Raw genomic sequence first — 15,862 nt, forward strand, 5'->3', positions numbered from 1 at the left:
GCTCAATGGGGCTAACTCCTGGCAGGGTACAATACTGCAGTCTCAGTTTGTATGTACTGAAGGTGTAGACCATGAAGATCAGATTCTCTGCAAAGCCTGTTCTTATAGGAGCGAGCAAGGAGACATGAGGCACTTCAAAGTAGATTTTTTCTGGGTTTTCATAGCAGGAATTCATTAATGAGGTGAAGAAGAGTAGAGAGCAAAATATAAGTGGCAAATTATACTTTGATGATTAAGGCAAAATGAATTAAATCTTGGACTTTGGTCAGCTCCGGAATGAAAACAACAAGGAATTTTAACATTTTGTTAGGTAAAGGTAAGGTAAAGGACCCCTGGATGGTTAAGTCCAGTCAAAGGCGATTATGGGGTTGCGGCACTCATCTTCCTTTCAGGCTGAGGAAGCTGGCATTTGTCCACAGACAGCTTTCCGGGTCATGTGGCCAGCAGGACTGAACCGCTTCTGGTGCAACAGGACACTGTGACAGAAGCCAGAGTGCACAGAAATGCCGTTTACCCTCCTGCCACAGCAGTACCTATTTATCTACTTGCACTGGTGTGCTTTCGAACTGATAGGTTGGCAGGAGCTGGGACAGAACAATGGGAGCTCACTCCATTGCAGGAATTTGAACCACCGACCTTCCGATCAGCAAGCCCAAGAGGATCAGTGGTTTAGACCACATCGCCACCCACGTCCCTTTTAACTTTTGTTAGTCCAATATTGAATCAGTGCAGTGGACTTCATGGTGGCTGCTGCATTCCCCACTGACCGCCTCCTTTCCTACAGACACTCTCAGGTTACTTCCTAACCACAACTCCACACTGGCTTCACCATATTGGTTAAGAAACTGGGATTCCCATATTTGAAGGAACATTTTTTATATAACCAATTGCTTGATAGCAATTTTGTCTTATAAAATAGTTCTCCGTAATAATGGATATAGCAGTTACAGCTTTGGTGCAAGTAATGAACACAAAGGTGTAAGGCTTCATTTGCATACTGACCTCAGTGAGGCTGTTAGGACTGCCTAGCCTGTGCCCCAGTCCACAAATCCAAATGCTATTCTCAAACTGCTTTGCAATCCAGAAAATGGGGATGCAACACTCAAAGAGCCGGCTCTGTCTGTACAAGCTGTGGCTTTCGGGATGAGCTTGGAGTGCATTTTATGGCAAAATGCACATTTATTGTGCATATTTAAAATATAATTGAAAGGGCTGGCAGACTTCATTCTCATTCAAACTAGGTTTAATTATCATATGCTTTTTTGTTAGCAAAAATGCACAATAACAGCACTTCAGTGCAATGAAGGCAATAAGAGCACAGCAAGAGAATGCAAGATTACACACTGGAAAAAGAAGAAGAAGAGAGAATTAGATGTGTTTTGCCTGCCATGCTCCAAGAAGAAACCTTGTGAGAGAGGAGGGTGGCTCTGGCAGTGGCAGGGGGGAGGGGGAGAGGTGGAGGGGGAAGGCTATAGTCCTTGAAATTCATTTGTCTGAAGATATTAGCAATTTGCTTCTTATGCAAACCCATTTGGGGGGGAATATGCAGAGGGAATTACACAAATACAAGATCTGAAATAAATGAGGAGCAGCAAATTGAGCAAAAGGTGGATTAGAACTAAATCTTTTGTTCAAAGAGTGATTAAAAAGCATTATGTCGGATGAAGTCAATCGAGAGCTTAGCTGGATGAACTTCCTGCTCAGCCTTCCTTCCATTTGTTTTGTCACAAATGAGGGAAGAGCAGGCAGAGGGTTTTGGCGTCCTGATTCTGATAAGGGGAGGGATGGAGGCTGAATAGCTAAGGTGGCAACACATTTTTTTAGCCCATTCTCCGCATTCTTCCACATGTCCCCTTGCTGTTGCTGCTTTGTCTGTTCCCACGGCCTGCCTTCTGAAAAAAAGAAAGCTACAGCCATCACCCCAACCAAAACAGTAATATGCAAAGGGACAAACTTGAAAATGCAACCAAGAGCAAAATAATAGCGATGCCAAATAATAAGGGCCGCAGCTCATTGGTAGAGCATCTATCTTGCAGGTGGAAGGTCTCAGGTTCCACCCTCAATATATCCTGGCTGAGCTGAGAAGAACCACTGCCTTAAACCTCCTAGTCAGTGTGGACAGTCTTGAGCTAGATTAGGAGTGGGGAACTTCCAGGTATTGCTGAACTACAACTCCCATCAGCCACAACAAGCATGGCCACATCTGCAAGTCCACTGGTTTCTCCCAACCCCGCAGGCTGGATGGAGCAATGTTCTGAGTTGCTTTAAGGTCGCTCCCCATCTTCTTCTCCTATGCTTTGTACACTAACTTGTGCTGCTGCTACTTGTTTTTTAAGGTCTGGCCTTGTTTTATGTTCTTTATTGCTTTCAGGGTTTTGTTAAAATGTCGTTTTGAATGTTTGCATTTTTTAAGCCACCTCAAATGCTTTACTAGTTTCCCAGCAGGAAGCATGCCCACACTTTACAAACAAAGCACCAATGTGTCATGGAAGAATGATGCAGGCAGTGCTTTTCCTGGCAGTGGGATAAAGTAATGGGAAAAGATTCAGAGGCAAGATATATTTGCTTATCGGGCTGCTAGCAAAGGTGCACAAGGAGCCAGGGAAAAGGTTGTTTAACTTACTGAGCAATCAGATACATGCCTACTTGGATGCAAATCCCATAAAGTTCAGGTGGACTTACCCCCAGATAAGTGACTACAGGGTTGCAGCCAAGTTAGTAATGAAGATTTACTGGTGTTGAATACTTTTCCCTCCATACCCTCCAACATTTCTCCAGTGAAAATAGGAAAGTCCCGTTCCAGAATGATAATTTTACTATTTATACCCCACACATCTTACTGGGTTCCCCCACCCAGTTTAATAAAAAAATTAAACCTTTTTTTTTTTTTAACTGCCCTATACAAGATTAACTTCAGATGGCTAGGGGGTTGGATAACTCTGTACACTTTCTCTGACGAAAATAGGGACAACCTAAGGAAAAATTGGGACATTCTGGGAACAAATCAGAAACCAGGACGGCTTCTCTAAATCAGGGGCATCCCTGGAAAATGGGGACACTTGGAGGGTCTGTTTCTCCTTTGTGCCACAGAGTCCTTTGCCACTTTCTCCTTTCCCAAAGTAAGGCTTTTCTCTCCACAGGGGAAGGGGAAGTGGTACCAGGCTACAAAGAGCTGCATTTTTGTGTTACACTTATAGGATATTGCCCATTTCAAATGGACGCAGTGGCATTAAAGTGCTTTAGGATTTGGAGCAAACTTGGAACAAAGGCCACACATTTAGGAAGAACTTCCTGACAGTAAGAGCTGTTCGACAGTGGATTTTGCTGCCAAGGAGTGTGGTGGAGTCTTCTTCTTTGGAGGTCTTTAAGCAGAGGCTTGACAACCATATGTCAGGAGTGCTCTGATGGTGTTTCCTGCTTGGCAGGGGGTTGGACTCGATGGCCCTTGTGGTCTCTTCCAACTCTATGATTCTATGATTCTATTTTATGATTCATTTCTTACTACAGTGTATTCTCTTGACTGCTAGAAAAGAAGGCAGGCAGTTAGGCAGTATATAAGGGGAAACAAAGATAATATATCTACTTAAACATTTTGTAAATTTAATTATAATTTAACCTGTTGTCTGTGACAGTGTCCTATTAAATAATAATAATTCTAGAATAGTTCCTCATGTTTTTGCAGTTTAATTGGAATTTGTATATAAGCTGTGCTTGTCCATCTATGATTAAACCAATATCAGAAATGGCATTTAGATGAAACTGCCCCTTTAACAAATAAAAATAAAAAAATGCCTAAGGCTTTCTCCCGACTAAGACAGAATAAGGCAAGCAAAAATCATTTAAGCACTGGACATTTCTAAAATATTGCATAAATTGTCTGGCAAAGTGTACACAAGGAATTAAAGAAGGCAGATGCCAGAAACAAGCTTAGAGTCTATTTCCCCAGGGGCAGGGGAAATATTGAAGGAAATCATAATAATTCAGAACATGTGATTAAGAAATTAGATTTTATTTTTTTAAGACCTTAAGCACCCCAAGGAGTTTATAGAATCCACCTGAGAAATCTGAAAGAAACAGAAGCTGAGATAAAGCTGTCTAGTCAATATATCTAAAGCATAGCTTAGCCTCTTTTTCAACACAGTGTTTTCTATTTTATTTTTATTTATTTTAGCATAATGGTTTTTTTATTATGGAAAGACTCAGGATTACAGTATTTAGTATTTTACATAAAACTTCTTATTAAAATAGAGTCACCCTCTTTTTCGCTTTTCATTTTTGCAGAGAAATTGGCTTCTCTTTGGAGTCTTAACTTCACCTATGGGCGTGTGCATACTGCAAGTACACTCAGTGCTGGATGCAGGCACCTTTCTGGGGTGTTGTACACAAGACATCATACCCACGTTGTCCTTGCCTCACACTATTTGCCAGTCTAATGCATATTTTGCTGGAAAGGCTAGAATCTGTTTTGCGCTGAGAATGCACCTATCAAGGGCTTGCTGCTTAAACAGAGCACCTTCTCAGGTCACCTCCTATATTGGGGCAGGCCTACGGACATTGCAGGGCTGTACAACACCCTCTTTCCAAGTTTAATTTGTCTGTGAAACAGGCAAAATAGGAAGCAGTACAGTAACTTAGAGCCTGATGAATATCCTCTGCATATCAGTGTATCAACACACCAGTTTCCAGCCCACCCCTTTCAGAAGACTTTTTTTTATTTTAAAGCTAAGTCTGTGGAATCGCTAATTGAGAGGAGGGGTATAGAGAACAGCATCACACACTAGTTTGAAAATATGCCCACTTGTGTGTGCTGACCACACAAATAGTAGCTGTTGCTTCAGATGACATCCTTGCACAAAGGTGTGTACAATTGCAAACTGCTGTGGACAAAGGCCTACGGTGGAAAAATGAGCCCTGTGTATTTCAAAGGATTCATGCGTACGCAGCCTACACTCAAATGTCCAAAATCTGCATTATCTACTCCACATGGAACTATTCCATATGGGTGACCATAAGCTCAATACATTACCAGAGGTACTCACTAACCACTAGGTAAAGGTAAAGGGACCCCTGACCATTAGGTCCAGTCGTGACCGACTCTGGGGTTGCGGCACTCATCTCACTTTAATGATCGAGGGAGCCGGCGTACTGCTTCCGGGTCATGTGGTCAACATGACTAAGCCACTTCTGGCGAACCAGAACAGCGCATGGAAACGCCGTTTACCTTCCCGCTGGAGCGGTACCTATTTATCTACTTGCACTTTGACGTGCTTTCGAACTGCTAGGTTGGCAGGAGCAGGGACCGAGCAACGGGAGCTCACCCCGCTGCAGGGATTCGAACCACCGACCTTCTGATCGGCAAGTCCTAGGCTCTGTGGTTTAACCCACAGCGCCACTCACATCCCTAGATAACCACTAGATAACAAGCTAAAATGCTGCCTGAGGCTCAAGGGGCGGCTTCAGACACCTGTTCTACAAAAAGCTGAGCCATTCACCAACCATCAAGCCATGTTTGTCACATCACTTGTGATTAAAAAAAATAATAATAACACCATGACATCAATTGTGGAAGCATCCTTGTTTTCAGTACTCCTACCTTTGAGATAGCAATAAGTAAAAAATCTGTCCCAGAGTCTGTCTCTAAAGCCCAGGAATGTTATCACTGATATTCAGCCACATGTTGCCGAACTACAATTACCACCATCCCATTGGCCACGCTTGCTTGGGCTGATGGGAACTGTAGTTCAACAACATCTAGGGGACCAAAGGTTGCCCACACCTGACTTCAAAGGAGCAAGTGAAGCCATGTAGTTGCAGGGATATATTGCAACCCACCAGTGGATGCAGGGCTAGCCTAAGACATTTTGCTGCCTGAGGCAGAGTCAAATGACACCTAGCTACCCATGTGATGGTGCCGAGTTTCCAAGGCCAGCCAAGTTACTTTTGGACCTCTCCCTGGCAATAAGAACAATAAGTTAAATAAATAAGCATTTGCTGCCCTTTCATGATGATCAAAACCAGCAGCCTGAGACAGCTACCTCACTGTGCCCAAGGGCAGCACTGGCTCATAGCTGACCTGAAAACAGCAAGATGAGATTATATTACCCCAGTCTTTAAAAGCGTCAGTGGGTCAGTATGGTGTATTGGTTAAAGTGTTGGACTAGGACCTGGGAGGCTTGAGTTCAAATCCCTACTCAGTCATGAAAGTCACTGGGTGACACAGAGATTTTGTTACCCCCTGCGTTATTTTAAAGGTTACTCTCTCTCTCTCTCTCTCTATATATATATATATATGATATTTGTATTGTGTTTTCAAAATGTTGTTAGCTGTCCTGAGCTCTGGCAAGAGAAAGGGCAAAGTATAAGAACAATCAATAAGTCAACAGTAAGTAGTTCATCTTTACAAGCTGAGTGCCTCAGGCCTACGGGACACAACAACACAGCAAATTCTTAAGTAGACAACTGTCATGTTTGTCATTGGCATAGCTGTCAACGTTTCCCTTTTTTAAAGGGAAATTCCCTTATTCTGAATAGGATTCCTCGCAAGAAAAGGGGAAAGTTGAGAGCTATGGTTATTGGACGTGTAAAGTATATGGCTGTCAATGGTGCTGCTAGGCTTTAGTACTACCAGTGCAGCCGGACAAGGTTACTTTTTGAAACCAGTCCAGGGCTTTATTTTGGAAGCCCCCAAAGCAGCACAATCCCCTTCATTGAAGCAACTAAGTCAAAATAAGGTGAGCAGAAAAAAGGGGAAAGCCATTTTCTTTAGCATGAGAAGAATCTAAAGCTGTCTCTCTCCACCCCCACCCCCGCCAAATTAACTGCCCCCTTCTACACATGTTCACACAGCTGGGGAGAATGGTTCATTTCTTCCAAGCTCTGATGGATATACCATTAAAACACAGAAATTCCTCACCTATCACGAAAATGTTTCCTAGCAAGTAGCTGCCATGTATGAGATAACTACTGACCACCTGGGACTATTAAACAGCAACCTGTCTAACAAGGGAACAGCCACTTAGCAGCCACCCTAAGAGGCCTGTTCACTGGGCAGAGGTTTAAACTGTCTCTACACACATGCAAGTGTTTGCATGAAAGAGTGTACATGTGTTCATTTGTACATCTAAACTATTGTGTGTAAGCAGTCTGCATACTTGTCAAATGTTACATGGGTATAACTGTACAAGTGTACAGCTCAACTGTTAGCATACACAGGAAGGCAGATTATAAACCTGAATGTAATCTCTGAGCACCTCTAAATTCTTCCTCTATTGCTTTATAGGATCTCCTTTTGATTTGTCCATTCATTGAAAATGATGCAAGCTGCAAAGAAACTCCCAAGGTACAATCTGTACCTTTCACTTATCTCCTTCCCTTGGCTTTCCCTCCCCATTTTAAACTTTTGCTTTCATAAATGGACATCTGCAATTTCCACATTGGCTCCCTTCCTAATGACTGTATTATTAGCTCTATTTTCATCTGTTCTCAGCTGTTTAGCTTGTATGGACTTGTTTTGGCCGCTCTGCATATAGCAAATAAGGCAGCCGAAATGAGTTCACTGGGGCCAAAAAGGAGAGTGCATCCAACAGCAAATGGTCGGAGTAACAGTGTTAACTCCTTCCCATCCTGCATCCCTCTGCAGAGATTGTGCCACTGACTTTGAACCTTCCTGCAGATTTACATATGTGCAGCAGGGCAACACTTTAAAAACTGGCCATATGGCTGATAGCAGCTGGGCCATAAGAGAAACCTCTATTAGCAAAAACTAGACACAGAAGGTGTTTACCAAGTAATGTATGGTCCATTCCAGTCTTAATTAAAAGGATACAATGGCAGCCTAAAAGTTATTTGACCGGGTGTCCTTACCATTTGCCATTTTGCAGAAGAATAGGCATACATTTCTACACTTTATTACTATAGGTATTACAGTATCTTTAATCTGTCTGTATTGTATTGTACCGATCAACTGATTTAATTCCAAGGCAGCATGAAAGGATTCAAAGTAGAAACAAACAAACAACATTACATCATCAGATAGAAAAAGCAGCAGGTAAAACAAAATAGCAATATCAGCAGAGAAATGGGGTTAGGGTAAATAGACAGTTGTTTATTGTATCAGCCACAGGTAAGTCACTACGTTTAGTACTGGGCAAGCCTTTCTAAGGACGGCATTCTATTGATGAGATGCCACCATCAGAAAGATTTCTTTCCTGGCCATCTCCACCTTCCAAACCTGTCTGTCTTGGCCTCAGGATTATCCCCTCACACCCCTCGCTGACCCTTTAACTCCTACAATGGTTTTTACTTGGCTGGCTGGAAAACAGAGAGGGATTTATTTATAGAAGGAAGCTTACTCTGCAAACCTTTTTTGTCCATCCACTTTTGCTTCTGGCTCTGTGTGATCAGTGGCCCCGGGAAGCTTGCCTAGAAAAGCATGTAGCCCTCAAACTTGAAAAGGTTCCCCATTGCAGATCTAGAGTTGCTTGTCATCAGTACAATCAGTATCTCCCTAACGCTTGTACAACATTTGACATGCCAAGCCCAGATTTCTTATTTTTTTTTATTCCTTTCTTCTTTCTTTTTTGTAAAGAGGCTTTTAAAGCACTTGGTAAAGTCAATATGCCTAACTTTTGTGGGCCACTAGTAAGCTTGATTTACCTAGAATTAAATGTAGTTTGGATCCTGGTTGTCAAAAAGAAAATATTCAATGGGGCTAATCAGTCTTCCTGATTGCTTTCTTTACATACCTATTGCCAACCATATATTAATTAAGCCCTGTCATCAAAACTAATTATAATTTCCTTGTGACTCATCTATTTTGAGCTAGATGAAAGGAAAGAGAAAACAAAGGGTAGACTCAGAGAACACTGACAAAATGATAAGCTTACCCTGCAAAACTTTTTCACCCTCTTGACATTAGACAAAGGCCTCTAATAGGCAAAAGCCAATAAGGGATGTGAATTTCAAAAAAGGCTTTTGGGTAATAATAGCAATTACCAGAATGAAGAGAAATTTGTCTAAAATTCACTCGAAAAGGAGGAGCAATTAAAAGTCTGGGGATAATCAGTTTATATGCGTCATCATACTTCAGAGCAAACACCTACCACAAAAATTGAACAAGGGACTGTTCCTTGGAGCACATCTAAACTAAATATAAATTTATATATTGTGATGCTCTAGATCTCATGAAAAAGGAAGGTTTCCTAAATCTGCTTCTGAAATAACTCTCATATAAGGACTGCTTATTCAAAATATTATGTTTGTAGTGGAAATCCATACGGATCTTGCAGTGAAGAACCAGAAGAATGCTATATCCTGTCCTCCAGTGGTTAGTCATGACAGCTGACCTGAACCCAAGCTCAATGTTTAGAGGCAGTATATCTTTGAGGTCCAAATGCTGCAGACAAAAGTAAAGAAAAAAGGCCAAAACAATCATCCCTTGCTTGTGAGCTTTCAGAAGTATCTAGTTAGAAGCTGATACACCAAGTGTGGAGGACTTCTGGCCTTCCAACTGTTGCTCAACAACTCTCATCATCCTTGACAATTGGCTATGCTTGCTGGGGTTGATGGGAGTTGGATTCCAACAGTCACATGCTCATAGACCTTAGCTGAACCATCAAAGTAACCAATGAATTCTTATGCCCCCAACATGGGTAAGGAAGAAACAGAAATCTGTTGGTTTTTCATTATTAAGAAAACCCCAAACATCATGGAGACGTGATCACATTATATCATTTCACAGCCTCTGCAATAAGTGCAGGAGGATTGATTTTCTTTTAAAGGGAAAAAAACACCCCACAATAAACCTTCAAGCACATTGATTTGTTCTCAGGAAATACTCCTACAGAATGAAGGTAACCTAACTGAGATTATAGTTACATCTGAGGTTTATATGCTGAGAGGGGCTGCTCTCTTTTAATAACCAGCAATTGAATCGGTTAATGCATTTTCTTTTTAGAGTGCATCAATGTATTTATAGATTTTTTTCTGGAGTACTGTAACTGGCTCAACAGTGCAGAGTAGAGTAATTAGCCAATATTGGAAGGCTTGGTATGTGCAGATGGGATCTCAATGGATTGTAGTTGGTTTGATGTGAGCTTTTATGTTAGTTGGCCTGGAAATCCAAAATGACCTCACACATCAATAAGACGTTTGAACAGTGAGCCATCGCATCTGTGTCCCTTTGTTTCGTTACAAAAGTATTTCACTCTCTCCTGAATTGTCTGACAATGGGTAGGCAAATTTGTCTTAGGGCTGAGGTATTTATGGGAGCACTGTCCAAAATAGAAGTCCAATAGAGGCAATATGGGATATTCCTTTCTGGGTTGTGCGAAACATGACTTGGTTTGCCTCATCTGGTTTCCACATGAGTCCTTCATGTTTGTGTCGACTCTCGTCATCTCACTGTAAAGTTTTCAGGGAGACCAGTGGCACCCAGAGAATGCAGTCTCATGATAAATTTGTCTGCAGCTGGTTAGACAATTCAGGAGAGAGTGAAATAAACGTCAGTTTAGCCAGACAGCCTGAAAAGGCAACTATCCAGAGAAACCTATGCAAAACAGGAAGTACTATCTACATCACCCATCCCCAACCTTGTGCCCTCCATGTGTTATGGATCACAACCCCCAACAGCCCCAGTGAGCCCATGCAGAGGTGTTGTCAAGCTGTTGGAGGTGAAGACTGATCTTTGTTGTGCTGTGATAGGTGACAGACTATGTGGGAGTCAAGTCCAGGAATATATGAACAAAACAATACATCAGCAGAGCAGTGGGGTGCAAATGATTTCTGTTTAATGTCAATGTTAGTTATTCACTTGACTTGAGCAATAGCATTTTTCAGATAAGGTTGGACTTGGCTGAGATGGCAAAGTTAACATGTTTAATTAGAGAAAAATCATTATTGGCATTTATTCAGGACTGGAAACTTCTTGTGGACTTTTTGCATGAAAGCAAAAATGAACTTGTAATATTGGGATTTGAAGGCTGAAAAAAATACTGGCTTAGAGAAGATAGAATTGTTGGATGTTAAAGACTGAATACTATACTGAGCTGCATGACAGAACCAGAAATCTTTTAATCTTTCTTTCTTTCTTTCTTTCTTTCTTTCTTTCTTTCTTTCTTTCTTTCTTTCTTTCCTCTCTCTCTCTCTCTCTTCTTTTGCTTTTTCTTCCCTCCTTCCTTCTATTCCTTTTGTGTTTGTTCTTTTTTAGATTAAGTAATTCAGTGTATTAGAAAGATACTTTGTGATGTGTATGAATTTTTGTATATCTTCAGACAAGTACAAATAAAAATACTATTTTTAAAAACGGGGGGGGGGGGGGAAACATTTTCCAGATAAATCTCATTTCAGTATCCACACAAAATAAACAATAAACTAGGTTGCATAGCCTCCAGCTTGTCTTTCAAGGTAAAGGCCTTCAAAGGTGACTGGTAGAATCTCAGATGAGGGTGATAGAGCTCTGCCACAATGGACACAAATTCTATTGGGAGCCAGTGTGCTACTGTCTCCACCAAAAAGGTTTCTCAACATTCTTCCAAACCAGCCTATATACACATTGAAAGCCAGACCATTAGTCCCTCTAGCTCAGTATTGTCTACACTGACTGCCAGTGGCTCTTCAAGGTTTCAGACAGGACTCTCTTCTGCAGCCCTACCTGGAAAAGCCAGGGATTGGACTCGTACCTTCTGCATGCAGAATGGAAGCTCTGCCTCCAAGCTATGGCTATTTCACAGTCTGGTGTAGGGCATGTTTTAGTAGGCTAGTCTAAAAGATACAAAAGCAGCTATAAGGGTGAACAGGATTGAATAAACAATAAAGGATTTCAATCTTCTTACCAAGCAAAGTTGGTAAAAAGCATTCCTGGCCATGCTCCAGCACAGAATGTGATCGTGAATCACTTCCTTCACTTATTCATAGGCAACGTTCCAGAATATTCCAATGTTGAGTAGGGTGAGCTTCATTTATTTCTTTTGATGGTCCACATAAAGCACCAGGCACACCAGATGTACAGTTATTTCCGGGATTTCTCAGTCAAAAACGTGAAGCACAGAATCGTTTTCATTTTTAAAAAATACTGGCGAGAGGCATGAGTGAAAGATGTGTGAAGAGATCATGCTTATCCACAAACCTTTTCACTTAAAATCTTATTAGTGAGGCTCTCTCATACTGGGGAACTCATGGACATGCCCACGGCAATCATGTTTTAATACATTTCAGCTGTACTATTTACAATGGCATGCCCTAAACAAATAATACCTGTTCTCCTAATCACTTACCTAGGGTGATTTGTGTAGTTGCTCAGGACCCACACATATGTCTCCTCTCTTGTTTACCCTTCTCCTTCTTTCCAGTTTAGCATTTCCTGAGTCCCACATGTGCGGCAGCACCCTCATGTAAAGTGGTAGCAGAATATCACAGCTGACACCACCACAGCCCTCAGTCCCTTCCTTAGTCTATTTGTCTGTTTTCCTGCAAGCTGGAGTTGTAGTCCAAAAAAAGCTGGAGACCCTAGTTTGGGAAACATTGGCTTAATTGGATGAGTTGTGTTTGTGAACACTGACTGAACTATCTTAGACCTTCAGTAATAGTAGAATTGACACCCGCTGAAGTTCCCCTTCCAGCAGAGTTACTGAAAAGCAGAAAGTCTGCCATTTTGATCTTCTGCTCACCTGCACACAGTATCAGGCTTTTTGCCAAAGTGCAAGACAGAAAATGATCCTGGAGATGCTGTCCATGGTACCACGAGATACCTCAGCCAACAGGAACTCCTCCAGAGAGATAGATAAGCATTTTGTTTCCAGAGTATATGTTCCGAGCAGCAAAGCTTGAGTTTCTAAATAATTACAGTTGCTTTTGCTAATTTTTTTCATTTTCAGCTACCGTTTTCTGTTCTACTTCCTGCCATAAATTGTTAGGTAATGGCGCTCGGGGCCATTAAACAGGTGTTAGATGGCCCTCCTGAGATTTCAGCACCTCAGTAGAAAGTGAAGCAGTTTTCACATTAAAAGACTGCAAAGCGTTCAGGGACAATTGGAGATGAGAAATGCTACATATATTCAAGATTCTTATATTACATGCCGGAAAAAATATATTATGCAACTAGTGAAAACATCTGCTGTATTTTGAGAGTCAATGCACTTTATAGACATAAGCTCAAGTAATAATTCCGTTTTAGCCAGTGAGGAAATTTCTTACAACACACACACACACTTCTAGTTTTCAATTAGGATTGAAAATGGATGGCTGAGGAAGTATTAATTTTGTTATTTAAATGGCTTCCTAGAAATGGGCAAGAAAATTAAAATAATATTTTTTTAAAAAAATCAAAATTGTCAAGAATAAACAAAATTACCAACATAGCTTTAGAGAAACAAGTTTCTGCCATTCCACACTAATATCTGTTCCACACTGAGAAAAATAAAGGAAGCAAATACATACAGAAATATCTCCTGCCCCTCACAACAGATTCAAAACTCTTTGATTCTTGTAAAATGTCACATCAGAACCAGCTTCATGAGTTCAGAATTGTCTAAGAATCTTATATTTATGAAACTATCCTGGCTCACCTTATCCAGTTGTTTTACACTTGTATTCTTGTATTGGATAATGTATTATTATTATTATTATTATCCTCATAATGGACGTGGCAGGGAGAGAGAGAGGGAAATTATACTGGTTGGTGTCAGACTACAACCTGGAGACCAGGGTTCAAACCCCCATTCAACCATGAAGCTTACTGGATGACCTTGGGCCAGTCACAACCTACTTCACAGGGTTGCTGTGAGATAATATGAAGAATGCCAGGAGAATCACGTATGCCACCTTGAGTTCTTTGGTAGTAAAGTGGAATATAAACCTAATAATAAATAAATAAGCTTGCATAAGACTACACACTAAGCTGATGGCAAAGGTGATATTCAAACCAGCGACTTTCTGATGCATTGTACAGACTTCATAGTGTTCCAGCATCGCACGGCCTCTGCAATCTGCCTAAGAACCCTGCAAAGTAGGTCAGCATTGCTATCTCATATCACAGGTAGGCAGTGGTGGTGCAGGGGCTGAGAGGTGGTAGAATTCATCACGAAGACAAGATCTGAACTGGATTATTTCAGGCTCCTGCTGCTATAACGTTCCTAATCTCTGATCCACACCTATTGGTTGTCAAGGGAAAAGGTGAAGAAGTGCCTAAAAAGGAGTGCAACGTTGTGTTCTTCCTGCTCTTTGTTGTCCCCCCTCCCCCCATTACAACCATAGCAATTTGAGCTAAGGGTTACGTTTACACCAATCCTAACCACAATTAATGCTAACCAGAGTTCTGATCTTGCTCTGAATTTGAAATGAACCTGTAAACCCTGGTTAACATGGAAACACTTTAGCATTAACTATTGCTTAGGGCAGTACAAACTTAAGACTGTGTGTGTGTGTATTTATACTGGAGGAAAACTTGGAAAAGAGGGACATAGGGAACCGCAGTCACATACTGTGACAGTCTATTGGTCCATCTAGCTCAGTAAAGTATTGCCTGCACTGGCTGGCAGAGAATTTCCAGGTTTTAAGAAAGTGATCTCTCCCAGCCCACCCCAGAGATGTTGAGGATTGAACCTGTTCACAAAGCCCACTGAGCTACAGGCCTTTCCCTATAAATTGCACCATCTCATGGCCAGTTACCAATCTCCTAACTGTTGCTAAAGGACCGGGAGTATTACATTTGTTCTGGCCCTTAGCCATTACATTGCAATAGTGGCACTTAGCTACTAATCAAATACTCTGTTTTAAAAGAGAATAAATTAGGAGGGTAAGCAAATACAAAAGAAACAGCTTCCCATTTGATTACTAGGCTTCCATTTGTATATAATTTGACTGGGAGTGAACCCAGCCTTTCAATTTTTATTCTTATTTTTAGCCTCTTGGGCCAAGGACCTTGTAAGCCAAATTTTTCGCAGGCTGCAGATTTTTACGGCCGAGTTATAACTCACTGAAAAACAGGGGGCTTAAAATGGAAGGGCTGACAAAACTTTAAACTACAGCGTTGCAAATGGCACCACAATAATTTATAATCTGCAGGCAGCTCTTGGGTTTATTATCACAATGACAAATGCACTGTCATTGTTAATAGGATATTTCCCAGCAAGGACTTCTTGTTATGCAAGCCAGGTTCAGTATGTCATGCAGCATGATAGCAATAAAGCCTACAAGAATTGGTAATGAACTTCAATTACTAATAGATTATGGTTAATGGGAAATATGTGCAGTAAAGATATGGGTTTTTATATGCGCCTTCTGCTACTCTACAAGGCAAAGATTTATGCTACAATTTATGTTAACATTCTCCAGACTGGGAGGGGGGCAAGAGACTAAATTGGTGGAAAGCTGTTTCATCCATAACAAATATTTAAGATAATTTTGGCACATCATGCAAATGAAGATGTAAAATTAGATATTAATCCTTTTCATTTGAACATTTATACTTTTATTAAAAATGAAGATTCTGCCCAACAACTTATTATTTTTTCCCTGGAAAAAGAAAAGAAAAACCCCGTTCCCCACCTGCCAGCATAAAAGAGGTGCTGCTGTTAAAATGAAAGAAATGTGGAAGGAACGATGATAGCATCTGAGAGGTCAATTAATTTGTTCAATTTACTGGTAGTCATTATACAGTCAAAATAAATAAATATAATAATAATAATAATAATAATAATAATAATAATAATAATAATAATAATAGACATGACACATCAATGTTTAGCCTGACCACCTGAAGGGTTCTCAACAGAGCCAGTATGGAGAGAAAGCTATTGGACACAACTGGGGACCCTGGGACCAGTTAAATAGCTTGGTAGCTAACAGAAGGTGGTCAGAAGTTTGC

The sequence above is a fragment of the Podarcis tiliguerta genome (assembly GCF_965153285.1).
Source record: "Podarcis tiliguerta genome assembly, chromosome: 1".
Classification (NCBI taxonomy): Eukaryota; Metazoa; Chordata; class Lepidosauria; order Squamata; family Lacertidae; genus Podarcis; species Podarcis tiliguerta.